The 26,930-nt window shown below is 46.4% G+C and overlaps 1 protein-coding gene across 1 annotated transcript in view; it reads right to left on the bottom strand.

Moving 5' to 3' along the window:
- The window catches only part of WDR6 (WD repeat domain 6), an 87,202-nt gene extending 63,903 nt beyond the window's left edge, over positions 1-23,299 (bottom strand). Inside the window, exon 1 of the mRNA XM_086939321.1 lies at positions 23,187-23,299. The gene's annotated coding sequence lies outside the window, so the exon portion shown is untranslated. The remainder of the gene's footprint in view (positions 1-23,186) is intronic.
- Positions 23,300-26,930: the final 3,631 nt, after the last annotated feature.

Here is a 26,930-nt window from a genome sequence, read left to right as displayed (position 1 = left end):
AAAGCGCGCACTGAAATTGCTGTTTGTCGCATAACCGTCGAAGTTGGACAGGCAGGCCCTCTTGGCAGAGCTGCCCACGTTACTGTGGCCCAGGCCCGGTGGGGGCTGTCAGACGGGGCCTGCAGGACAAGGGGGGGGGGGGGGGGGTGCAGTTCTCCAAGGCGCCCTCATCCTGAGAGTTTTTCCTTTATTGCTCTGTTCCCCCGAATGCATGGGCAACACATGTACTAGTAATTCTGTTCTGGTTCAGTTACTCGGGCGCGAGCATTTTAAAATAGCAGACGGATGAGGCACCTGCTGCAGAGATGTTTGTGGTCCTTGCAAACCCGGGTAATAATAAAGTAAGAGTTCAGGTGGTTAATACAAGTGGTTAATGCAAGTGCTGGTGAAATCTGTGAGGGATCTAGTCATAGGTTTGACTCGTCAGGAAATTGCATCGAGGGTTATGATCTGTCTACATAAAATACAATTCTATGACTTAATATCTATGTTACACGTTGTGCCTTGCAGCCGGTCACAAATGGTAATCCTGCTGCTATAGTTCATTTAATAATTTAAGGCGGCATCGAAGAGGTGCATTCAAATTGCAAGTTTAGTTGTTGGACGACTTTAATCTTGTTTCCCAATACATTTGCAAGTCAGTCACGTAAATAGCTCACATCGACATTCATAGGGCTTTAAATGGGCCAGTTAAAAAAAACAGGTGCCGAAACGGGTCCCTTTCGGGCTCTCCATTTCGGCCCTCACCCTCAGGCTGGGGGAAAAATCTTAACCCTGGAGCTGCCTTTGAGGTAACTTCAAACTTCAAAGAGACTCGTTATCGTTCTTGCACAGTCTAATTTCTAAACAGAAGCATTTTCAATATTTTATACAACAAAGCCATAGCGGTTGCTTAATTATCTTATGCAGTTAACAGCCACTGACAAAGCCAATAGTCCTGGCTTATAGGTATAATGTTACTTGTTGTAATGACTGAAACAGCAAAATACCAGTTGGGTGGCACAGGTGCCAAGGACAGGTTTTTAGCTTAGGTGTTTTTGAACGACGCCCTTAATTATACAGACCAGGCCCCTTTGAGGGAACTCCCACTTTTTTTCATCCCACTTAAAGCCCTGGACACACATATCTAACCTTCCTACAGAGATTGGAAAACTTAAAAACCTGCCTTTGACTGCTAGCTTAGCTCATGCACTTGTAAAGTGAGAATCTTAATATGTTTGCTTTCATTACTTTTTGGCTGCAAGGAGGATGAGACCAGAAAACAAGCATTTACAAAGTCAGTAGCTCTCGCCTACACAAGAGCTATTGACTTTGTCAGTGTTTTGTTTAGCCATGTTGTACAGCAGGACAACTGCTGTGCGGGATGGCGGAAAGTAAAAATAAAAAAGCGATATGAAGCAGGCAATGCTGACCACGTCATAGCGATTTATCAGGCCGAAGCCTATGGTTTGCAATAAATCTTGGCATTCTCAATCAATCAATCAGAGTACTTGTAAAGCGCACTACTTACCAGTGAGGGTCTCAGGGCGCTGAGGGAAGGGGGGTGCTGCTACTGCTCGAAGAGCCAGGTCTTGAGGAGTCTTCTGAAGGCGAGTAGGTCTTGGGTCTGCCAAATGTGGGTAGGGAGGGTGTTCCAGGTCTTGGTGACGAGGTAGTCTGCTGTTCAGGTAGGCTGGTCCTGCGTTGTGGAGTGCTTTGTGTGCGTGGGTGAGGAGCTTGAAGGTGATCCTCTTGTCGACGGGGAGCCAGTGTAGGTCTCTCAGGTGGGGGGGTGATGTGGCTGCGGCGGGGGACGTTGACGATCAGTCGGGCGGAGGCGTTTTGGATGCGTTGTAGTCGTCGTAGGTGTTTGGCTGGCATTCCTGCATAGAGTTCATTGCCGTAGTCCAGTCTGCTGCTGACGAGGGCCTGTGTCACCGTTCTTCTTGTTTCGGTCGGGATTGGGTGTTGTAGCAGGAGGAGACAGTGTTGACCTGCTTAGACATGGAGAGGGAGGAGTCGAGGATGAATCCTAGGTTGTGAGCATGGTCGGTGGGTGTTGGTGCGGTTCCCAATGTGGTCGGCCACCAGGAGTCGTCCCAGGCTGAGGGGTTGGGTCCGAGGATGAGGACCTCCGTCTTGTCCGAGTTCAGCTTCAGTGGAGGTTGGTTTTGGCGGTATGTGGGCCTTGGTGAGGGAGAGGATGAGCTGGGTGTCGTCGGCGTAGGAGATGATGTTGAGGTCGTGATGGCGGGCCACTTGTGCGAGGGGGGCCATGTAGACGTTGAACAGTGTCGGGATGAGCCCTGGGGGATGCAGCAGATGATGTTGGTGGCTTCGGATCGGATGGGTGGGAGGCGGACGCTCTGGGTTCTGCCGGAGAGGAAGGATGTGGTCCAGTCAAGGGCCTTCTCTTGGATTTCGGTTTCTAGGAGGCGTGTCTTTAGAGTGCGAGGGCAGACCGTGTCGAAGGCGGCCCACAGGTCCAGGAGGATGAGGGCTGATGTTTCGCCGTTGTCTAGTTGGCACCTTATGTCGTCTGTGGCGGCGATGAGGGCTGTCTCAGTGCTGTGGTTTCGTTTGAAGCCGGACTGGGAAGGGTCCAAGATGTTGTTGTCTTCCAGGTGACGGGCCAATTGCATGTTGACGATTTTCTCGATGACCTTTGCCGGGAACGGGAGCAGGGAGATAAGCCGGAAGTTCTTGAGGTCCTTGGGGTCAGCCTTTGGCTTCTTGAGGAGGGCGTTGATTTCGGTGTGCTTCCAGCTTTCCGGGAATGTCGGTGTTTCGAAGGAAATGTTGATGACCTTCCATAGTTGGGGTGCGATGGCTGCGTCTGCTTTGTTGAATACGTGGTGTGGGCACAGGTCTGACGGAGATCCTGAGTGGATGGAGTTCATGACCTTGTGTGTCTCCTCGCCGTTGATGTTGGACCAGGAGGTCAGGCGGATGGCGCTGGTGGTTGTTTACAGGGGAGATGGAGTCTGGCGTAGTTGGGGCGGTCGTGGTGTTGAAGCTGTCGTGGATGTCAGCCATCTTGCGGTGGAAGAAGATGGCTAGTGAGTTGCACAGTTCTTGTGAGGGCGGGATGTCGTTGGGGTTGGAGAGTTACTTTAGGATGTTGAAGAGCTCTTTGCTGTTGTGTGCGTTGTTATCCAAGCTGTCTTTTAAGGAGGATCTCTTGGCTAATCTGATGAGGTGGTGATGTCTGTGGGTGGCATCCTTGTGGGCTGCATGGTTGTCCATTGTGTGTTCGTGGAGCCATATCTTCTCCAGTTTCCGGCATGCGCGTTTGGAGGTCTGGAGGTCGTCGGTGAACCAGGTGGCTCTCTTGCTGGTGTGGCTGTTGGAGGGTTTCTTGAGTGGTACGTGGATGTTGGAACAAGGTGGCGGAGTTGGCGTTATTGTTGTTCTCGAGGTGGAAGTTCAGGTCCCCGAGGAGGATGTAGTCCAGTGCATAGGTGCTGGCGAGGTCGGCGATGGAGTCGCTGAACTGAGCCCGGGGGGTCTGTAGATGGTGTTCCTCTGAGGGTGGTGTTGGGGTCGGTGTGGATCCGGAAGTGCAGGTGCTCGGAGGTGTTGAGGGTGTCGTCTGCGTGGGTGGCAACCTTGAGGGTGGACTTGTGGGCGATGGCTATTCCTCCTCCGATTACGTTGGCACGATCCCTGCGGGTGATCTTGTAGTCGTCCGGGGTGGTTTGGCGATGTCGGGCGCCGAGGAGTCGTTCCACCAGGTCTCGGTTAGGAAGGCCACGTCTGGGGCAGAGGTGTCGAGCAGATCCCAGAGCTCGACGGCATGTTTGCGTGCGGAGCGGGTGTTGAAGAGTATGCAGCGGAGGTGGTTGGGTCCAGTCCTTGGAGGTTTGGTGGTTCTGTTGCAGGTGAAGCTGCAGGTGCGGTAGGAGAAGGGTCCATGGGTCCGTTTCGGGGCGGCCTGGAAGCAGGTGTGGTTTCGGCCGGCGATGAGTGCGTGGAGGGTGCTGGCGTCGTAGTGGAGTCTGGTGTCGTGGAGTTTGCGGGGTCCAGGGGTTCTGGCGCTGGGCGCGGTCCAGGCGCTTATGGGCTTGCCCTAGGCGAGCCTTCGGCGCGCCAGCGGCGCAGTGTCCAGCATATATGGGGAGGTGAGAGGGAGGGGCAGCTGGGAGGCGGGAGCAGCGAGCAGGGAAACAGTGGTACAGAAGGCAAAAAGCTTCCTTGGGAATGCATTCTGCCCATTTCTTACCATTGGCTTTGTGTACTTTATGACACTCTACTCCCTCTACGCCAGAGGTCTTCAAACTTTAGTCGGCCGAGCCCCCCCTATGAAACTTTTTTACAGTAGAGCCCCCCAACCGCCACTACCACCTGACAACAAAGTTCTGGAAGCTGGTACTCTGCATCATTAATGGCCATTCCCTCCTGCAGAGCCCAGGTTGTATAGGGCAAATAATATTAAATAAAGTAAGAGTGTTTAGCAAACTGAAGTTTTTGTAGTGCATGTGCTTATTCTAAAGTTAAAATGAAAAGTCTCCAAGAAACAAATTAGCCCAAAAAATTACATTGGTGCTTTATTTTTCCCATAAAACACAACATTTAGGACAGATTAGCAAAAACACTCCCAAAACACAGGTGCGGGAGTGCTTGTTTTTCTCCACAGAGACAATGTGTGGATGTATTCTTGCTTCTGCCATCCTTAGGTTGTGCTCCACTTCCAGTCTTGAGCAGTGCCTGGAAACAGGAGTGCTCACATTTTGCAATATATTTTTTGTACTTTCATATAGGGCGAACATGATCTAAAGGTAATGGAGCACTTTACAGGAGCATCTTTTACATTACACAAGCACACATTCATTTTTTGTAAGTACAGGGCGATTAAGCGATTTGCCCAGAATCACAGGATATTGAGCAGACATCAAGAATTGAACCTGGTTTCCCAGCTCTACAGTCATCAGCACCAGCTGTTGTGCCACATCCTTGCCCCTAAACAAGATATCAGAAAAAGAAGTTCCACAAAACATGCTTTCTGACGCAATTAAAAAATCCATGATTATGTGGAGTATGGCCAGGTGTTGCCATGTCAGTAGGAGGCCAGCCACACGTTTCCAAGAAGGCCTAGGGGACATTTACATCATACACATGTGATATAAGTGATTCAAGAGGATGTATACATCTTTATTCTCTAGTAACATCAAGAATCATTTTGTTAGCAGAGTTGGCTCATAAAGAAGATCGCCTTCCAAAGCTTTAGAAATAGCTGCACAAGAAAAAAAAATAATTTGGTCTACGAAAGAAGCGAGAACAGATGGTAGGCACACTTCACACTATTTGTTATATTTGACTTGTGGACTCAGCTCTAGGGATTGTAACATGCTAAACCAGCACCAGCGACTTTAATCAGGTCAAATTAATTTTTCGTAAGTCACTGGTAAATTAAGTGATTTTACCCAGGGATCACACGATGTTGAGCCGAACCCAGGACCAAAGGCAGCACCTATGGCATTAATGCCAAATCCACTCCTCCTTGAAATATCCAATGTTCCCACTAGTATTGGGACGAAGGGGAAAGGAGCAAGGCTTAAAAAAAATTACAAAAAGCTCTCCACTCTTACCTGCCAGAAAATGGAATCTACAGGAAGGATGTAACCATTGTAAACTCCTTGCAGTGAAACCTACTTCTGACGTTGGAAGCAACATGGAGCGCAACTAGACAGAACTTTGGGGTGGGGAGAGTAAGATTCCCAGCCAGGGCTGGCTCTAACACTGATCGCTCACGTGAGAGGGACAGGTAGTGAAGTGTTGCATGAGCAGGGTGTGTAGTGTGCTCGTGTGACTGCAGGGAGAGGTACAGGGTGAACTCGTGTGACTGCAGGGTGAGGACCAGGGTAAACAGCGCAAGAGTATTGTGAGTGCAGAGTGATCACTGTGAGTGCATAGTGTGCAGTGTGCTCATGTGACCGCAGGGTAAGTGGAGGGAGAACGGTGTAAGTTCATGGTGAGTGGCATAAGTGCAGTGTGGTCACTGTGAATACAGGGTGAAAGAGTGGGTTCAGTGCATAGTGATCAGTGTGAGTACATTGTGATCCCAGTGAGTGCAGGGTGAGTGTGAAAGTGAAGGACGAGAATGAGGAGTGAGTTGTCTGAATGCAGGGTGCATCCCCAGACACAGTTGAAGTTACTCAGCATGTTATTGAGGCTTGGCATATGGTTTCAGATATAAGTTAAACTATTGCTTTTAATGCAAGGTCCAGGGATCGAGGGTGGGGGCAATAAATATTGTGCTCATCCTGCAATAAACTTCCAGTCTTGCGATTAGGGTTGCCAGCTCATTATATTGATGTCCCAGAAGGTACAAAAGTAAGCAGTCCCCTAAAGCCTATTTTCAGCACTGATCGGTGCACACTTGGAACAGCAAAACTACATAGAAAGCATTTTTAATTGTGTTCTAAGGCTTCCTGAATGATCTATGACTTATAATTAAAGGGAACAAAGATTGAAACGTCACATTACAAAGGAATATATACTATTTTATTTATAACCCTATTTAGTGTCAAGACAAGGCCTTTGCAGGCTTTTTAAACAGCACATGGCTGGCATTTTTATTTTGGTAACCCGTCTTTATATTCCTTTTCATGAAATGCATTCTCACATTAAGGCAGTAAAATTATAAATGTAAGGAATAGGCAGAGTGGGGGCACAGGGGGCACTGGAACCAGAAAACAAACAGCCTCTTTAATCAGTTTACAAAGGTATGTAAATATGCACAGGGGGGCAGATTTACAAGCCCCTTGTGCCATTTTTGCGTCACTTTTTCCATGTTAAAAGTGACGCGAAGTGGTGCAAGGGGCTTGTAAATAAGCCCCATGTTTTTTACCAGGCGCACAACACCCATGGGCTCAAAAGGCTTCAGCATGCCTCCCCACCACCCACTGTGTGTGTCAGCCCAGGCTGAGGCAGCTTCCGGGCACACACACAGACAGTTTTGGAGCTGGCAGCCGCACAAGTACTTCACAGGTCTTTAAAAGACCATTTACACGCTAATGAGGCTTTGTTGTTTTCCAGCCTTTAGAGCCCCTGCATCTCCGTGACCATGAGAATGAGCCCCCACCCCCCTCTCCAAAATCGTCGTGCCTGCCTCTGGCCTTTAAAGACCTGTGACTCTTGACACCGTCAGCCGAGCCCCCAGCAGCTGCAGCAGCCCGGGCTGAGAGGCACGTCTCGCGCCTGGAAGCAACAGTGTGGTGTGAAGTGCGCGCCCCCCCTGAAGGGATGCGTGCCCTCCCAGGGGGGCGCGCCCCACAGTTTGAAGACCTATGCTCTACGCTATGCCACTACACAACACTCTACACCACTCCACAACCTTTTACTTCATTCTACACCACTTCACTTTATGACACTATACTCCACTCTATGCCACTCCACTCTACGACACTCCATTTTATTACACTCCACACTATGACACTCTACTCCATTCCAATCTATGACACTCCACTCAGCAGCCCTCTACGCCACTCCACACTAGGCCACTCTACTTCCCTCCACCCTACCAAACACTACACCATTCTGTGCCACCCTATGCCACTCCATCCCACGCCACTCCATGACACTATGCCTTCCCACTCCACTCCATGCCATTCTCCTCTACGCAATTTTTTTAGCCATGCTGAACAGCAGCCACACTGGTCTACAACATGACTAAAACACATTGGCAAAGCCATTGGCTCTTGCATGGAAAATAACTATTGGCTCTGCCAATGATTATTAGCTTCTGTATCTTAATAAAACCATCCCTTAAAAATGAAGTCTTTTTTAGGGGAATTTCTTTTTTAAATTAAAAAGTATATATTCTGAGAAAAACATAACTTCATTTAAACGTTTTTTTTTTTAGTGATTGCAGATCTGTTAATATAAATATTTTTTGATTTGACGTTTTATGTTCTGAGAGACACCGCTCATGTGGTGGGAGGTTTATTTGATGTTTATAACTGTAGGACCTTATGCGGGACAGCAGGGAGTTCAGATGGAATAACATTGATGTTGACAACAGAAAAACTACAATATCACCACTGTTACAGGACAGAATGACAATATTTAAAAACTTGCTGAAAAGCAAATGTGTCTCGATCATCGTAACTGTTGTGCAAAGGGGATCATAATTATGCTGCTGTTTCCTTGGACCCTGAAGCTGGAATTCGTCATAGACATTGCAAAAGGCTGGTCCTGCAAAAGGTGAAGATAGATTTCATAAGAAACTGAAAGATTGCACGCATGGATGGTACAATGGTCTATCTATTATGTGACCAGGGGCCATATGTGTAAAACCCACTTTTTGTGATTCTCAAATAGCGATTTTTATAGAATCTCTATTTGAGAATCGCAAAATGCTATGTATGTTGGATTTGCAAATAATTTTGCGAATCCTACATATTCCTTAATTGCGATTCGCAAATTGCAATTCGCAATTAAGGAATACCTCCCCGTTCATTCCTATGGGCCTAGGGGCCCATGGGAATGAATGGTAAGACATTCTCAATTTGCCATTCTCAATTAGAGAATCGTAAATTGAGAATGCAATTTCAAGGGTGCCAGGGTGTCAAAAGGAAACCCTGTTGCACCCCTGAAATGTGCATGTGTGCCCATGTGGCACACATACATGCCCTAAGGGCATGTATGTGCGCCACATGGCACTTTAAAAAATGCAAAAACTTGCATTTTTCAAAGAAATTGCAAATTACAACCAACTTGAAGTTGGTGGTAATTTGCGATTCCTTAAGGGGAATTGCACTTTTTTGGTGCTTCTTACATTGCATTTAAGGAATCGCAAAATTTGCAATTCCTTAAATGCAATCGCAAAATAAGGAATCGCAAATTTTGCGATTCCTTATTTTGCACGCAGATTTTCCCTCATACATACCATTTAGCAAAAATGCGATCGCAAATGCCGAAATTCTGCGAATTTCGGCGTTTGCGATCGCATTTTTGCTTGATACATATGGCTCAAAGTCTCATCAGGGTGTTTATGAAGATACTGAATGGAACCAAATGCGTAGTTGCCTTTACCTTAAAAACCACAGAAAAAGGGCATATACGTTCCAACAACTATGTGAAGCAATTGGGGCAAGCGGTGCTGCAGATTACATTTTGAGGTGTGCGTATTTTACTTCATACTGTAATAGGCAGAGGGGCAAAATGAGTGATCTCATTCACAAACGAGAAAATGAAAAAAGTGCCACAAGCCAGCTGGGTTTTAAATCTTCAATAGAATAAAAGGTAATCCATTGCTAGCCTTAGATTTGGGCACAAGAAGACAGTTAAAGACTATTGTTCTTTACAGTAAAATATTTCACCATGTTACATATAGAAAAACCAAAGCAGGTTAATTTACAGCATTTCACTGCTTAGAAAAGTTAGAAAAAAGTCTTAGGACGCAGCCAACACTGGAAGAGGCAAGACGGACATGATAGGAAACAAGTAACAGACAATGGGAGGGAAGAATCAACATGGACAACAGGCAGGTGGGTGGGAGAGAAGAAGCAACATGGACAACAGTTGGGGGGGTGAGATGAAAAGAAGAAAAACAACAACATGGACAAGGTAACTGGGCAATTGTCCTCAATTGGCAAGATCTTTAGCACCCCTGTAAGCCCTTAGTAAATAGTACCCATGGTACATAGGGCATGGGTAATAAAGAGGATCCATAAGGGCTGCAGCATGTATTGTGCCACCCTAAGGGACCCACCATTAAACTTGTCCAGGCTGCGATTGCAGGCTGCGGGAAATGGTGCAAACAAGTGTGAAAACACGGCATGGCACACACCCTGTGTGCAATGCCCACAGACACTGCCTGCAATATGTGCAAGTCACCCTCTACAGCAGGCCTTACCGTCCAATGGCTGGGTGCATTATATTTAGGGCTCCTGGTTATATGGTATTTATTTTTTTAACATTTCCGTCTGTATTTATCCATATTTATTTTTTGCCCATCTTATTGGTATTTATCCATATTTATATTGTGTTTCACTAATATATGGAATCCTAAAATGGTATATTTCCACTTTTAACTGATAAACATGCACTCATACTTTGTTGCCTGTCGCGTTTTAGCAAATTAAGCAGCCAAATATAGCAAAACACTACACCTTCAGGTAAATATGAGCATTATAATACAAATATGTTACCGTACACCTGCATTTAGGAAAATCTCAACCTATTTTAACTTCCCATGCTGCTTATCTGCTCAGCTGTTGTCCTAGAATTCAGGAAAAACAGCACGGAGAGTCACCCACAAGAAGCATTCTTCTACATTTTCTCACTGTAAAAATAAATACAGACAGGAAACACTTTGTTTTCTGTCTGTAATTATCTGTAAAAATTCATAAAAGCGGAAACCCGGGAGCTTAAATTATATAACAAGTGAGGAAATATCTGCATGAGCAGATATGCTCCTGTGCTGTCTATTTCAATTGCCAGATAGTACCAGTGAACAGGGAAGCCATCCTAACAAGTTCCCCAGATACATGATGGCTTCACTGAAACCTATGGTGTCTGGTATCAAACACCTTGTCTTAATAAACCCATACTGATGCCAGTAGTGGAATTATTAAAACATGCACCCAGAGGGCACCTTAGAGGTGCCCCCTGAAAACCTACCAGCCTCTTAGTGTGCTATCTGACTGGTATCATCCAGCCTGCCATCACAGACATCTTTTTAACCCCCTGCAGGTGAGAGCTTGCATGCTCCCAGAGGAAGGTGTTCACGCCTCCTCCAGGAGGATGGCTAGTGAATCTGCATACCAAGGCCAGGGACTTCAAAGCCCCTGCTGCCTTCGATATGTGACCCCGGCTTCCCCAAGACCTGGGAGATGCCACCCTTTGCCTGAGGTCCATTGGGCACCAGGACAGGCTGGAAATTAACTATACAAGATTGGGAAGCAGCAAGCGATTTAGATAGCCGTAAAACCTGGAATTATTACATGTATAGTATGTTATAATTGCGCGTTGCCCACCTCAACGGTCTGTTGCTCATTGACTTAGCTTTACCATTAAATATGTACAAATAGAGAGGCAACCACAACCGATTCATGAATGTAGTGAGTTCAAGAAGCAAGTAAATAAAAAGTCGCAGGTCCTGGTTGATGTGTTGGTTTCTTTTCTTTATACATTTTTCTTATATCTTTTTCTCTCAGAAATAGCGCACCCAACGCGTTTCACCTTAAAGAAAGCTTCATCTGGGCATAAAAATGAATAAACCACTTTTTGTAACCGGTGATGCGTGGAAGTATATTCCGACCATTACGTCTGTTGTTTGACTTCCATGGGGATGTGATGACATGAGAGAAGCAAGTGGGGGGGGGGTCAATGGGGGAATTTTTAACGACCACGGTAGCTCAAACCCCTGTATCAAATTCAAAAACAAACAAGAGTTACCGGGTCCAATTGATTGTCTATGTGTTGTGTTGCGCCAAAAGACCGCTAGACCAACATGTCGTCACAATGATAATGCTGGGTTGGAAAAATTCCCATCAGCCCACCATTATTGGTGGAGTGTCGTCATGTGGGATGCATAACATAAACCCAAATATCTCCCAACGCACCTGATGATGATGCGGAGATGGGTTTTGTAAAGTACTATTCCAAACCACAGTATATCAAAGGTAGGACTGATGGAGTGCAGTGCTCGTGAAAAAGAAAAGAAAAATGAGGTGTGAATAAAATTGGCTCCTGAGACAAAAAATATGTTTATTGAGTATTGTCTCGGGGTCAAGAATAAAAACAGCGCCTAATAGTCTTAAAGAATGACTATATCAGGGCGTAGTGCATGGAGGTCGACATGTTTCAGCTTATGTGGACTAAGCGTCCAAGCTTTCTTCAGGACCAAATGGTGTTAAGCATCTGCATTATGGATTAATCCTACCAGAACTTTGAGCCCAAATGTTCTCTGGTGTTTATCCAACTAGTTGGGCTCAAAGTTCTGGTAGGATTAATCCAAATTGTTAATATACTTAGTTTACATATAATGCAGATGCTTAACACCATTTTTGTCTCAGGAGCAATTTTATTCACACCTCATTTTTCTTTTCTTTTGCACGAGCACTGCACTCCATCAGTCCTACCTTTGATATACTGTGGTTTGGAATAGTACTTTACAAAACCCATCTCCTCATCATCATCAGGTGCGTTGGGAGATATTTGGGTTTATGTTATGCATCCCACATGACGACACTCCACCAATAATGGTGGGCTGATGGGAATTTTTCCAACCCAGCATTATCATTGTGACGACATGTTGGTCTAGCGGTCTTTTGGCGCAACACAACACATAGACAATCAATTGGACCAGGTAACTCTTGTTTGTTTTTGGATGTGATGACATGTGCATGGGCCTTACTCTGCCTATATCCTCGGTTTATGGAAGCATTGGTCAATTGTACTGCAACCTGTAGCAATTGTGAAAGAGCTAAAATAAGCCTGACTATCCCCTGTAGAGAAATCTTGTTTGTTTCTTCTCAAGTGGTTTATTCATTTACATGCCCTGAGGAAGCCTTCTTTAAGGTGAAACGCGTTGCTTGCGCTATTTCTGAGAGAAAAAGATATAAGGGAAATTAGCTATGCTAGGAGGCGTGGTGCACTATCAGGCCATTCACACCACTAAGGTGGGCTGCCTGATGTGCCTCATAAAAGAAGGATTCCACCATCTTGATTTTGGTGGAATTAGGAACTCTGGGACAGGGTTATGCCCCCCACCCGCGGGAAGTAGTCATATAGTGGGCATAGTGACCCCAAGGGTGAGTAGTCCATTGGCTACTACCCTTTACTCCTCTTAGCACCTCTAAATTCAGTATTTAGGTGGCCCCCTGACACCACCCCTTTGCAGGTCAAACCGAGACCCGTGGATGCCTGAGCACCAGCCAAAGCCAACAAAAACTCTGCACCCGAGGTCTGTGGGCCCGGGTTCACAACAACTGACTGTGCTCTCCTGCTCTCAGGACCGCCACAAAGCGCGCCCCCTATTGGGAGCTCTCAGACTTGTCCCCCTCTGCAGCCTGTTTCTAGGTGCCCCCCCTCTTTGCCTACGCTGTAGTGGACAAGGCTACCAACCCATCCAGCATGTCTGCACCCGGACACTCCAGGGCATGTAAACCTGAACTGCCGGTGGTACTTTTAGACCTTGGCCCCCTAGCAACTTAAGTTCTTCAGGCAGTGGTCTTCAAACATTTTAATGCCGCCCCCGTGGAAAAACAAATCATCGGAGCCCCCCTCAAAATTATGAAATTGGCAATGTTTAAATATGTCTATACATATGTAAACATTGCAGTTACGTTCTGCTACTGTTTTAAAAATGCAATCAAACACATGATTGCCAAACATACTATTCTGTTCAGGCAGGCCTTAATACCATGTACTAGTATCCACATTGTGACTATTAGAAATGGGAGTGGAGTCCCTTCCCTTTTGACACCTTCTCCCTGCTGGGATATAAATGACAAAACGATAGCGATGGCCCATTACAGAGCAGCTTCCTGCCGTTCCTTTTTTCAGCTTAAAACAAAGCACAGTTATCAACACAATGCTTCTTTTGGCCAGAGCCAGGAGCCACACCTGGGATCACTTTAGGCCGCTCCACAGTTTGAAGACCTCTGCCCTAAGGGGACCCTAGAATAGTTTGCAAATATCCAAATGCAGTGTATGCCTTTTCCTCCATAGGAAAGCATTACAGCGTAAAGACACATGTTTGAGCAAACATTTTTTTACATACCTACAACAACTGATAAACTGAAAAGTCATAACGAAGTTCTTGGTGTTTAAAAGAAATATAAAAATACTTGTTATTTTTCTAAATTAGTCTTGAGTTTCTTCTTGAGTGTGTGTCTCATTTATTGACTCTGTGTGTGTTCAACAAATACATGAATACTACCCTCTGATAAGCCAAAACTGCTCGCCCACAGTACCACAAAAGAGAGCAGTTGGGATTATTAAATTAAGCCCTGTAAATCCATAAGGGTCATCTGGACTTTCTACTTAGTATACCTCGTTTTGGTATATAACATAAAAAGCCAGCTTTCTACAACTACACTGATACTAATGATCTAAATAATTTTCGCCCAGCATCTAACAGCCCCTTCCTTGCAAATCGGCTTGAAAAATGCATCTACAAACAACAATGTCAGCAGATGAACAATCTTATCAACGACTTCCAATTGGGCTTAAGACCAGGACACAGCACAGAATCGGCCCTACTATACATTGTGGAAAATGTACTCAGAATAATGGACTAGAATGAATCCTGAATTTCTCATCCAACTGGACCTATCCTCAGCATTCGACACAGTCAATCATGACTGCCTTATGGAGATACTCAAACACAGAATGGGTTTCTATGGCAACATTCTCACTTGGTTCAACTCATTTCTATGTGATCACTTGCAACAAATCAATTTGGGAACCTCATTATCAAAGATAGGACCGATCAAGATGGGAGTGCGTTGAGGTTCTATCATATCGCCCACACATTTCAGTCTATACATGGAACTGCTATTGGAGATATTCCAACAGGCAAACCTAGCTTACCACATGTATGCAGATGACATGCAACTATACCTAAAAAATTCCTCCAGTGATGACATCACAAAACTCAACAACATTCATAGAAAAAACCCAAACCTGACTAGCACACAATGACCTCACACTGAACACTATGAAAACAGAATTTCTACTGTTCTCCCCTCCTCACCTCCAGTACAAGAATGGTTGACCCTCCTTGACACCCACAATTACACTCCAATCTCTGTGGAAAAGACAAAATCCCTGAAGATAACTCTAGATCAAATCCTGACTATGCTTAGCCACTCTAAGTGCATTTAACCAACTCAACTTCCTCAAGAAGTTGAAACATTTTGTACCGCCAGAAGACTTGCGGTACAATCTTTGGTGGTGACTAGATTAGACTATGGGTCAGCTACCTTAGCGAGCATACCAAAAGCACACTCTGCACCACTAAAGGCTATACTCAATGCTGCAGGGAGATTAATAACAGGAAAGAGGTGTTTCAACTACATCACTGCCTCTCTTAAGTCTTTACATGGGATCCCAGTAGAAGCCAGAATCCATCTGAAAATAGATTGATGGTCACACAAAGCACTTTACTATGAGACACCTAGGTATCTTAAAAATAGGCTAACAATATTAAGGGGCAGCAGCTCTTCACGTAGCACAAACACCTTCCTCCTAGAACAGCAGTCTTCAATCTGTGGGGCGCGACCCCCAGGGGGGCCGTGGAGTCATGGGAAGGGGGTCGCGCATTGCCCAGCCTTATTGTCTGCACGCAAGGATTGTTGAATGGCATCAGCTCGAGGCGGTTGTCCCAGACAGAGCCTCTCACTGGGCGCTGCTCTGAGAAGCAAACTTATTGTGCACACTCCTCACCAGCAGATGAAGGAGGATGGGTCTTGCTGTGGGGGGTCAAGTACCAGCTTAATTGAGCCCAGCACGCCTGTTAATGTACTGTGTCTCCAAAGGAAGATGCGAGCGGGGCTTGGGGGTTGGAGGGGGCCGTTCTCTCTGAGGGGAAAATTGAATTGAACACATTAGATGAGTGTTTATTCGTCTGTGCAACTTACATTTCTTAGTTTGGAAGCTTTTAGTCGATTTTACCTGTTAGGAAACTGCTTCACAACTGTTCTTAGTTTGAGTGGTACATTCCTTCATTTTCTGGCATATCTTTTTCGATGATGGATATTGGCAATGAAAATGTGCTTACAGTCAGTGGTAATTTTACCTTCCAGAGTGGATTTTTGCAGATAGTGAGTTTCCTTTTTCTGCAATACGCATTGTTTTATTCTAGTGGCAATCATCAATTGCAGCTGACGGTATTTGCTTTGCATTTTTCCTGTAAAGAAGTTCGGAATCATATGGGGAAGTAGCCGTCTTGTAGTAATGGCGCCTTCTGTGGAACTTGGCCTGCATGTAATCCTAGCTCCTCCATTTACAAAAGAGCTGTGAGTTCCTGAACACATTTTTATCTACCTGCGCCACGATTGTTCTATCTACTAGTATTGGAAGTACTTACAAACAGGACAGGATTGCACACACAAATTATTGACATTTGCCTCAGGAAAGCACAGCAGGTGCTAAATAAAGGAGTGCGTGGCTATTAAAAAGTAGTTGAAGCACTTTTTGCATAGCTGATCCGGCAAGGCCTTTTTGGGGTGACGTTTGCCTTTGTTGGTTTTAGCGAGATATTCATGTAGGTATCTATTTGCAGACAAGGGCATCAAGACTTCAGGGTTCTACTTCTAATCCTCATTTGCCAAATTGAGCACACTGTGCGACCCTGCTCTCATCAGCCAGACTCAATGTGCATCGATGTATTTAAAGGTACAGAGCGAGTGCTAGAATTTTTCATCAGGAGGGGGTCCTTACACCTATAAACCTTTGAGAAGGGGGTCTCGACATCAAAAAGTTTGAAGACCTCTGTCCTAGAACCTCCAGTATTAAGACAAGAGAAGAACTACGCCCGTACCTTGGCTCGATTTGCACCAAGAATTTGGAACTTTACCTGCAGAGATCAAGTTGAACCGTCCTACAGCCACCTTCAAGAAAGAGGTCTAGAGGATTTTACGAAACAGATTCCTAGATTAAGCTCTAGGCACTAAACCTCGGACAGACTCAGCTATATCAACGAGCAAGTGCTAGCATGCATAGATAAGATGTGCTATGTTATTGAACTTGAAGAGTATCGTTGGTGTATGCCATTTAACTTGATTTGCGTTTATGGTATTTTATCTGAAGTTTTCGTGTAAGTGGTTTGTTAAGCATTGTGCTGTGCAGCGCTCTGACACCCCTGGGTTAAGTTTGCACTTTATCAAGCTCTCTAAATAAATAAAGAGTTACATTGAAGCAAAGAAATGGTAAGCATAGGGCGGGCTCCAAGACCTTAATGTACACAATATCTCTCGCAAGCGACAGAGCAGATAAAAAAAAGACAAGACCTAACAAGCATTTACAATGCAATGGTCTCGGCATCATTAAAGGTAGAGCTATTGGCATTGCTCATGACATTTTTTTTTTTATCATAAATAAATGGCATTGTCATTTACATTGCCAATAGCTTAATCGTTAAATAAATGGCATTGTCATTTACAATGCCAATAGCTTAATCGCTCGCAAATGCATGACCTATTGCATTTACACCCACACAGAGCCACACACACAAAGCGACCCACACACACATACAGAGCCACCCACACAGAGCCACTCACACAGTCATTCACATAGAGCCCCCTACACAGAGCTACCCTCACACAGACAGAGCCACCCACACATAGAGCCACCTACAAAAAAAAGCTATCCACACAGAGCCACACACACACACAGAGCCACACACACAGAGCCACAGACGCACACACACAGCCACACACACACAGAGCCCCACACACAGAGCCCCACACACAGAGCCCCACACACAGAGCCCCACACACAGAGCCACACACACAGAGCCACACACACACCCAGAGCCCCACACATACACCCAGAGCCCCACACACACACACCCAGAGCCCCACACACACACACCCAGAGCCCCACACACACACCCAGAGCCCCCCACACACACCCAGAGCCCCACACACACACCCAGAGCCCCACACACACACACACACAGAGCCCCACACACACCCAGAGCCACATACACACACAGGAGAGGAAGCACAGCGAGGGGGCAGGGAAGCAAGCACAGCCAGGGGGCAGGGGAGCAAGCACAGCCAGGGGGCAGGGGAGCAAGCACAGCCAGGGGGCAGGGGAGCAAGCACAGCCAGGGGGCAGGGGAGCAAGCACAGCCAGGGGGCAGGGGAGCAAGCACAGCCAGGGGGCAGGGGAGCAAGCACAGGCAGGGGAGCAAGCACAGCCAGGGGTGGTAACGCAGCACAAGCACTAACTATCATTACACCACCTTATCAAAAGGAAAAGGCAATGAGGGGGGGGGGGTGAGGAGCTCACGCACACACAAGCAACGAGGGGGGGTGTAGGAGCTCACGCACGCAGAAGCCACGAGGGGGGAGGGCGGTGAGGAGCTTACGCACACAAGCAACGAGGGGGGAGGGGGTGAGGAGCTCATGCACACAAGCAACGAGGAGGGGAGGGGGGTGAGGAGCTCATGCACAAAAGGGGGAGGGGCTCACGCACACACAAGCAACGAGGGGGGAGGGGTTGAGGAGCTCACGCACACAAGCAACGAGTGAGTGCACTTCTGAAGCTCCCTTGCTGACTGTGTGTTGGTAACATAGTGTATGTGAGGGGTGAGTGAGTGCACTTTTGAAGCACACCCACCATTAGTGCATGGTATTAAGCCATGTCCTGACCTCACTTTGGCCGCTCACACTGTGTTTTAGTGGGGAGCCCCCTGGCTGACAGTGTGTGGAGAGAGTCCCTACTGAGGTCAGCGTGAGTAAAGACCCCACAGTCCTGTGGAAATTACCCTGTGAGAAACCTCAAGAAAGCACTAGCACGTGAGGAAACTTGCCATTTCAATATAGGCAAAATTATAAGAAAACTCGACAGATGTCTTCTAAAACCTGTTTTTTGGGGAACAAAGGACGGGGAATTTGTAAATTGACTTCTGCCTCCTGCTTTTCAAATGCAGGCTTTCAGTTTTCATAACGGGGGCGCACTTTTAACACTAGCACCCATGCTCGTTTTGCTTTTAAACAGAAGGTCGTGCCCCTGGTTAATCTGCGAGTGCTGTCTCCATCCTGGATTTAAGGGTGCCTAGCTATTAAGCCACAATACCCGCATGCACAACACTCTCCCCGTGCCATATGCTGTGCAATTACAGGGTGTGCGTGCCGTGCCTGGAAAGCAGCAGAACAGGGGACATGCACTTCTCCATCCCAGAGTCCAAGAGTCCAAGACCCATAACGGGGAGGGCGGAGCCGCCTACGTGGTGAGTGATTCGGTGCCCAATGTCTCTCACCCTCTACTTACTCCTTTCCCATCCTCATTGTACCCTCCATGCCCTTCTCACCTGACGCATCTCTTGAAGATACTATTATAGCGCTTTCGGACCCCTCCCAACTCAGCATGGCGAAGCGCCTTTATTTAATTAATATCACCAGCGCTTTCATACCCCTCCCACCTCCAAACTCAGCATGTCAAAGCACCTTTATTTATTTAACATCACTGGTGATTTCAGACCACTCCCAACACAGCACATTAAAGCCCCTTTAGTTAATGAATATCACCAGCGTTTTTAGACCCCTCCCGCCTCCCAACACAATACGTCAATGCGCCTTTATTTATTTAACATCACTGGTGATTTCAGACCACTCCCAACACAGCACATTAAAGCCCCTTTAGTTAATGAGTATCACCAGCGTTTTTAGACCCCTCCCGCCTCCCAACACAATACGGCAATGCGCCTTTATTTATTTAATGACACAGCGCTTTCAGACCCTTCCTGGCTCCCAAAAGCATGGCGAAGCGCCTTTATTGATGTACCATAACCAGCACTTTCAGATCTTTCCCGTCTCCCAACACAGTACGTCGAAGCACCTTTATTAATTTAACATCAACTGCACTGTCAGACCCCTCCCACCTCCCAAGACCGCACGGCGAAGCGACTTTATTTATTTAAAATCACCAGTTTTCCCTATAGTTTACAAAACTGCGAGAAAAGGAGAAAGTTCAGTTTAACTGAGTGAAACGAGTTGGCTGCAACCTGTGCTGTGATTGAAGAAAATCTAATACTTGCAATAAAGTAAATAACTAACATACAAAAGGAACTTTAGATCTTTTGTGGGTGCACCACCCAGTGGCTTATGTTTATGCATCTCTGCTCAGCAGTGGTGTCGAGCAACAACTGGGCCCCACAACACTTAGGAGGTAGTGCACCAGTACTGGAACTGTGTGGGAGGTGTGGTTCCCGAAGTCCGTTGGTGCAGCTGGCGACTGTATAATTATCCTGTTGCACTAATGAGCCTCTGTGCTGACTGACTCCCTGCTTGTTGGCCTACCTCGGGTGTGCTCTCAGGCAACCCCCCCCCCCCCCACGAAGAAAAGGCGAAAGAGGAGGGTTGTTGCACCATCAACTCGTAGAACAGGTACCTCTCCTCCAGACACATGCACTTAAGTGCTGGGATTTGGACCTTCACAGTTACTGAGCAGGTGCATTCACCCACCGCGCTGTCCAGGTGCTTTGCATCTATGACTGGAAGATATGTATGTATCTATGTGTATTTATTTGAGTTTCATACGACACACTTGCCATTTGGAAGGCTGTAATCAACAGGGGAAATTGTTGCTTGTTTTATGATAATGGAGTTGACTGACCTCTGAAGGATGAAAGGCTGATTCTATTTGATTCGCTTCTGAGGTAGTGCCCTGCAGATTACCGCATAGTTCAGCAATGAGCGTTCAACACACGGAGTTAAACACTGCAAATCTCTCAAGCCCAGTGGTAGCAGCACAAGCCAGTGGGCTGATGCACCTGCTGCATTAGAAATGCGCATTAACTCACTGAGCTACCTCACTAGCTGTAATAGTGTAGCATCGTAATAAACACGATATTGGCAGAAAAGGATGTTCGGGTCGTTAAAGACACGCTTTTCTAGTGCGAACCTTTTCCCACTGAAGACTGAACTATAGTTCCCGCGCTGTGTGGCCCTATCCAGTCTTATAAAGGGGAATCCCCCTGGGGCGGCGCATATGCAGATGAGATGCATGAGCTCCGACACTGCTCTGTTAAGGAAATCTGCAGGGTCCGCGTGACTGGACAGGCGGGTTTTGTAGGCCTCGGGCTGGAGGCCCGGGTGGCGGGTTCAGCCGTGAGCCCGTCGTGTGCAGGGACGGGCCCTGGGAGCCGTGATCGCTGCCGAGCAGCGTCAGAAGTGCAAAGGTGTGTGTAACAAAACACGACAACAACTGTGCACATTTCAATACACTAGAGCTGAGCTGTTCGAGGCTGGCGAGTGACCCATCGAAAGAGAAAAATGTAAAGCAACATTTTTATCGCTACGTTTACGAATTTTACATGGATTTGTATCCAGTTAATCAAATACCGTGTTGTGCCGCAGGTCACACGGGCAGTCAGTCACCTGACAAGTGCCCTGGTGATGGCACACACTCGTGGCTTTTTGCACTAAAGCAACTCGATTCCCATTTAAACATAAAAAAACCTCCTTCCCCCGTGAGCGCACTCTTCCAAAGCAGTGATACAGGAATGTTATCTGCTCGTGAGTCCGGTCACAGTAGTGATGAGACAGCCCGTGCTGTGGGAGGGGCTCTAGCCCAGGGGGGCTTGTGGATGTGGCTTATCTCTAGTCCTGGGAGGAAGCGCTTAAGGCTGCATGGGGGCGCTAAGGAGGAGCGAGGAAAGGGGGCTGTGTGTCCGTCATTACCAGCCGGTTCCCCTCTTCTGGAGGGACGGGCTTAGATATGTACTTGAAGTTGGTTTTCTCCCAGACTGCCCTCTAAGCACCCCCTGTTTTACCACCAGTGTCTCTGTTGGATTTCTTTCGGTCTGCGCTCCATCACTGTGCCCCCACGAGCTACCTGTTGGGAAGAGGCTGCTGGCTGCGCCCCCACCCTTGATCTTCCAGGATGGTTCCTGTGCTCCCCCACACCTCGCGCGAAGTGGGCCAAGCATGTGTCAGGAGCTGGTCACGGGCAGGTGGCGCATTGCCACGAGATGCCAACGCCCTCTTCCTACTGCCTGGTTCACTTGGGCAGGGCACAGCGCCTCTTCCCGGTGCTGTGAGTGTAGGCGCTTCCTGCCTCACTTCCTGGCCCCGGGCGTCCAGTGTCCCCGCCATGGCCTCACCCACTCGCCCAGACTCTGACAGTCTCTCACGAGCACCGTCTCGGCTGGCGGCGCTGGGTGTCTCCGTGCAGCATGCGTGCACATTACACAGTAATATCCGGTGTCCTGGTAGCGCTGCGTGGCTGCCGCTGAAGGGGGCGCTACAGGGAAGATTGGGGTGCACTGCTTGTGTACACTGGGCCTCATACCTGTAGCAGCAGAGTGGCGCAGGAGAGCACAGCTATGAACGGCATGGCGCTGTGGAGCAGGCTGGAGCGGCCTTGACAGAGCAGGGTGCGGTGCAAGAGGGAAACAGGGCGTCAAGGGTTAATTCTGTGTGATTGGAGCGGTGGAGTGCTGCTTACCAAGTCTCACTGTAGTTTGGGGTAGAGGTGCGTTGACTAATGCAGGAGGGAGGGGTGGGGGCCGGGGAGCGGCAGAGCACGACGGAGGAGAGCTGCAGCAGAGGGAGGGAGGGGGGGGCGAGAGCGCGACGGAGGAGGGCGGGGGGAGGCGAGCGGAGCCAAGCAGCTCCTAAAAGCAGCAGGGAAGGGAGGCGAGTGGCCTAATCACGATTACGAATGCGGGAGGGAGGGGTGGGGGCCGGGGAGCGGCAGAGCACGACGGAGGAGAGCTGCAGCAGAGGGAGGGGGGGGGAGGCGAGAGCACGACGGAGGAGGGCGGGGGGAGGCGAGCGGAGCCAAGCAGCTCCTAAAAGCAGCAGGGAAGGGAGGCGAGCAGCTACGAAAACACGACCACGTCTCTCCGAGGCAAGGAGACAATGCCTCGGAGAAACGCACGGCCATTTTCCGATTCGGGGGCGTGTTTTTTGCGCCCTGAGTGACAGACGACGTCACAGGGCTAAAGAATGCAAAAAATCACGCCCCCGAATCCGAAAAAGACGGAGCTTATTTGGAGGGACGGCTCTCTCCTCCAATGGCTGGCCTCCTTTTAGGAAGCCAGCCAATTGAGGTGAGACGGCCGAGGGAGGCGGGTTCCAGTTCCCTACTAAGTATCATACGGATCTCCTACCGGAAATGCTGGCAAGCCAGCATTTCCGGTCCTCGACCGAAAAAGGAGTGCTGATGGGCCTGTAAGTTAGGCATTTGAGTTGGGCCCAGCTGCAACTAAATCTAAGAGACCTCCCTCACCATGTGCAGATGTTGCTCTGAACCAAAGCATTAAAAGTGCAGCCACTGCTGTGTGTGTAGAGACGCTCTGAGGCATGGGCAAAGTAGGAAATTGCTCAGGGTCTCTCCATAAAGCATAGTTGCCACCATTCTCTCACCGAAAAGGTCTGAGTTTTAAGGTTTCAGACATGCATAAGTAGTTAACTCCACTACCTCCTTGAGAAAATGCTGCAACTAGTGTCAAACACAAGTGTAATCAGGTGTAAGTATCACAACAATGAGAACAATGGTGATTTATTCTAGCGACTTACCTTTAATGCAGTATCACGTCACAGAATAATCACACTTATCTTAAGACGTTCCTTCAAAGTAGGGGTGAAGTAGTGTACTTCTTAAGGCCCTTGAGGAGATGAGCTGCAGCTTGTATGACACTTTGAAGGGGTGCCAAACTGATGTTCAGTAGGCAGTAGAGCAGAGAATTGTCATCAAGTAAGTCAGAGGACCTTTTTCTGAAGTCTGTTTCAGGAAGGAAGTGTCTCAATTATTCAAGAGGAAGTGTTGGGACAAAGTTGTCTTAATTTTTTAGCAATGTGTTCCTCCAAGGTGCGTTCAGTGTTGAGGACAAACCTCAATGGTTCTGCAGTGGCAGTCAGCTGAAAATTGAATCAGTCTAGTTTTATCTTGGAGAGCCACAATTGGATCTGTAGATGTTTGGAGCTATTGGCAAATATGAGGAAATCTCTCTTTGTGTTTAGGGAACTGCTTGTTATTCATTTATAGGCCAATTCAAGGTTTTTCTCAGATGCTTAATATATGGATCATGATGGTGGTGGTAAAAGAGATCCACATAGATTTTAAAGGAGATTGTATTGTAATTGCATTCATTTAGTGCTTACTACCCCATACGAGGTGTCAAGGCGTTTTTTCGACGAGTAGCATGCTACTCCGGAACCCATATAGGATTAGTGGTGAATTAGTATGGTGAAATATGAAAGTAATTTGAGTGGTGGATATGTTAGTCAGCTATTTGGATTGAGAAGGATAGCGGGGGGATAGAAAAGGGAAAAAGGTTTGCATTTATGTAGAGCTTTCTACCCCTGATGAGGTATTGAAGCGCTTTTTGGGTGATTAGCACGTTACTCCAGAACCCATAAATGATTAGTGGTGAATTAGTGAAGTGAAATATGAAATTAATTTAAGAGGTGAACATGTTAGTCTGTTATCTTAATTGAAAGGATAGTGGAGGGATAGAAGAGTTTAGATTTTTTTTGTTTTTTTGTTTTGTTCGGAGGTCATAGCAGTAGGAGGAGGCTTGGGGTGAGTAAAGGGGATGTGTAGGGGGAAGAGTCAGAGGGAAGGGTTTAGAAAGGCTTGTTTTGGGGGATCGGAATAGTAAAAGAGGTATGAGATTATGCTAGGAGGGCTAGAGTAAGGAAGAGTCTTGAAAGGGTTTTTTTGGGGATCATAGCAGTGGTATGGGGTTTGGGATGAATGAGAGAGTGGAGGTGGAGGATATATTGATAGAGGAATAAGGTGAGAAATAGGGCAGTGCATTGGAAAGAGTAGTAAAAAGACGTTTGAGATGAGCCAGAGAGTTGAGGTCGAAGATATATTGTGAAAGGTGTAGGGTTAGAAATAGGGTAGCTCATTGGATATGCTGAATTAGAAGATATGTAATAAATATATAGATTCATAAGTACATTGGAAGTATATAGATGCACAATGGAAGTAGTATATGTAGATTAAAGATGCATTAAATAAACTCCGGCTTTCAAGTGTTGTTGTACTCAAAATTAATATAAACAATTTAATTTGTATATACAATTGTTCATTGTTTGTAATTCAATAGTGAAGCAATTGTAGATAGTTATGATAAAATATTAACTTATTCATGCAGTCACTTATATACATGTCAAAAACATAATGATATCAGCAATATATCCATTTGTTTCACAGAACTAATGAATATATATATTTTTTAAAACAACTATTTTACCCATTTATACAAAGCAATAAACATATAAAGGTACATATTGAAAGTACAAATAAATGCTTAAATACAGAGGGATATGCTGTATATTTGTGTTTGTGAATGGTGCTTTTGTGGGGAAGATCCACTTCTTGAGTAGTTTTCTGAAGATAAGGTGGTTATCCATGTATCTTATGTTGGGGGGTAAAGAGTTCCATAGTTTGGCTGCTTGAACAGAGAAAGATGTGCCACATATTTTTTTTTTGTATCTTGGGATTTAGAGACCAGGTGCTCTAGAGCAGAGGTTCCTTTATTTAATGTGTTTTGGTGATTTTATTGCTGATTAAGTGCAGTCCGGTTCCATTTTTTGCTTTGTGGGTGATACAAAGCAGCCTGAACGTGGATCTTCTGGCAACCGGTTACCAATGCAGGGCTTTTAAGGCAGGGGAGATGTGGTCTTGCAGTTTTATATGCAAGAGTAGTCTGGCAGCTGACTTCTGAATGCGTTTTAATTTTTTCATGGTCATTAAAGGTGAACCGTGGTAGAGGCTATTGGCGTAATCGAGTTTGGACAGAACAAGGGAGATGGTAGCTTGGACCTTGTGAGGAAACCCAAATGGGGGAAGATTCATCACAGAGTTTTTATAGAAACAAAGCTTGATCTTGCTAGTTTGTTCACTTGGGCATTCATCGATAGCTTGGAGTCCATGGTCATTCCGAGGCTTCTCACATCCTTCAAATCTTTAGGTGGTGTTCAGGCCAGGCAACAAGCGGGTCATAATGTTACCAATCGGCACACATGAGTATTTCTATTTTGGAAGCATTCAGTTTGAGATGGCTCCTCGTCATCCATTGATCCATGGCACAGAGACAACTAAAAAGTGGCGAATTTGCAATGTATTTGGGGCATTCCAGTTGAAGGAGTATTTACGTGTCATCTGCATAGTTATAGCACGTGAGGTGAAATTGACTGATCAGCAGTGGTAATAACTTCATGTAAATGTTGAAAAGCATGGGTGAGATGATAGAGCCTTAAGGGACCCCTGCTTTTGTGGAGTACAGTTTGGACGAGAAAAGGGGTATGAATGAAATTAGTTCTGTTGCAAAGGTAGGATGTGATCCAGTCTAGAGCAGTCCACTATATGCTGGCTTCTTAGAGTGTTTGTATCAGAGTGTCATAGTCAACTGTGTCAAAGGCGACCGAGAGGTCCAACAGAAGTAGCAGACTAACCTCGTTACGGTCAACTGTCTTCTTCAGGTCATCCCAGATGGCAAGAAGGACATATTCTATGTCTCTTCCTGGATGGAATCTTGTTTGGAAGTCTGAAAGTATGACATTCTCTTCAGTGAATTGTGACATCTGGGCGAATGCTGCTCTTTCTATCAGTTCGCGCAGGAAAGGTCCATTTGTAATCGGTCTCTAGTTGTCAGGGTTCAGCGAGTCCAAGTTTGTTTTCTTTAGTAATAGGTGTATGTATGACTTTTTGAGTTCTTCTGGGAATATTCCAGTAGTTAAGGAGTTGTTGATGATTCTTCTTACTGGAGTGGCAGCATAGGTTGTTAGACGAATTGACTTGAAGGTTTGCGGTGGACAGGGGTCAGAAGTGCTGCCGACAGGCCTGCTTGCTTTGACCAGGTCCATAAATTTGTCTTTTGAAATGTGTTGGAAGGACCGGAGAGGCTGGGTTAGAGTATTCTTGGATTGTTGTTTTGTAAAAGGGTCAGTGCTGGTGCTTTGTCTTTGTTTTAAGTATGATTCCAATGTGTCTGCTTTGGCCGTGTAATGGTTTACCACTTAGTCTGGGAAATCTTGAGTGACAAGATGAGCTCCTTCCAGGCAATTCGGTTTACGAAATTCATCGAGTATTTTATAGAATTCTTTATTTGCACATTTAACATTTTGAATTGTGTCCAAATAGTACCTTTTCTTCGCATTTTTGATAGTCGACTTGTATAATATGTTAATTGTTTGTAGGTGAAGTTTGTCTTGATCGGCGTTTGTTTTGCGCCAGGCATGCTACAGATTTCTAATTTGTTCTTTTATGTCTTTTATCTCTGTATTTCTCCATGGTGTTTGTTTTCTTTT

This window comes from Lissotriton vulgaris, chromosome 9, assembly GCF_964263255.1.
Source record: "Lissotriton vulgaris chromosome 9, aLisVul1.2, whole genome shotgun sequence".
NCBI lineage: Eukaryota > Metazoa > Chordata > Amphibia > Caudata > Salamandridae > Lissotriton > Lissotriton vulgaris.
Note: the sequence above shows the minus strand (reverse complement) of the source record. Positions and strands in the feature narration are given on the sequence as shown.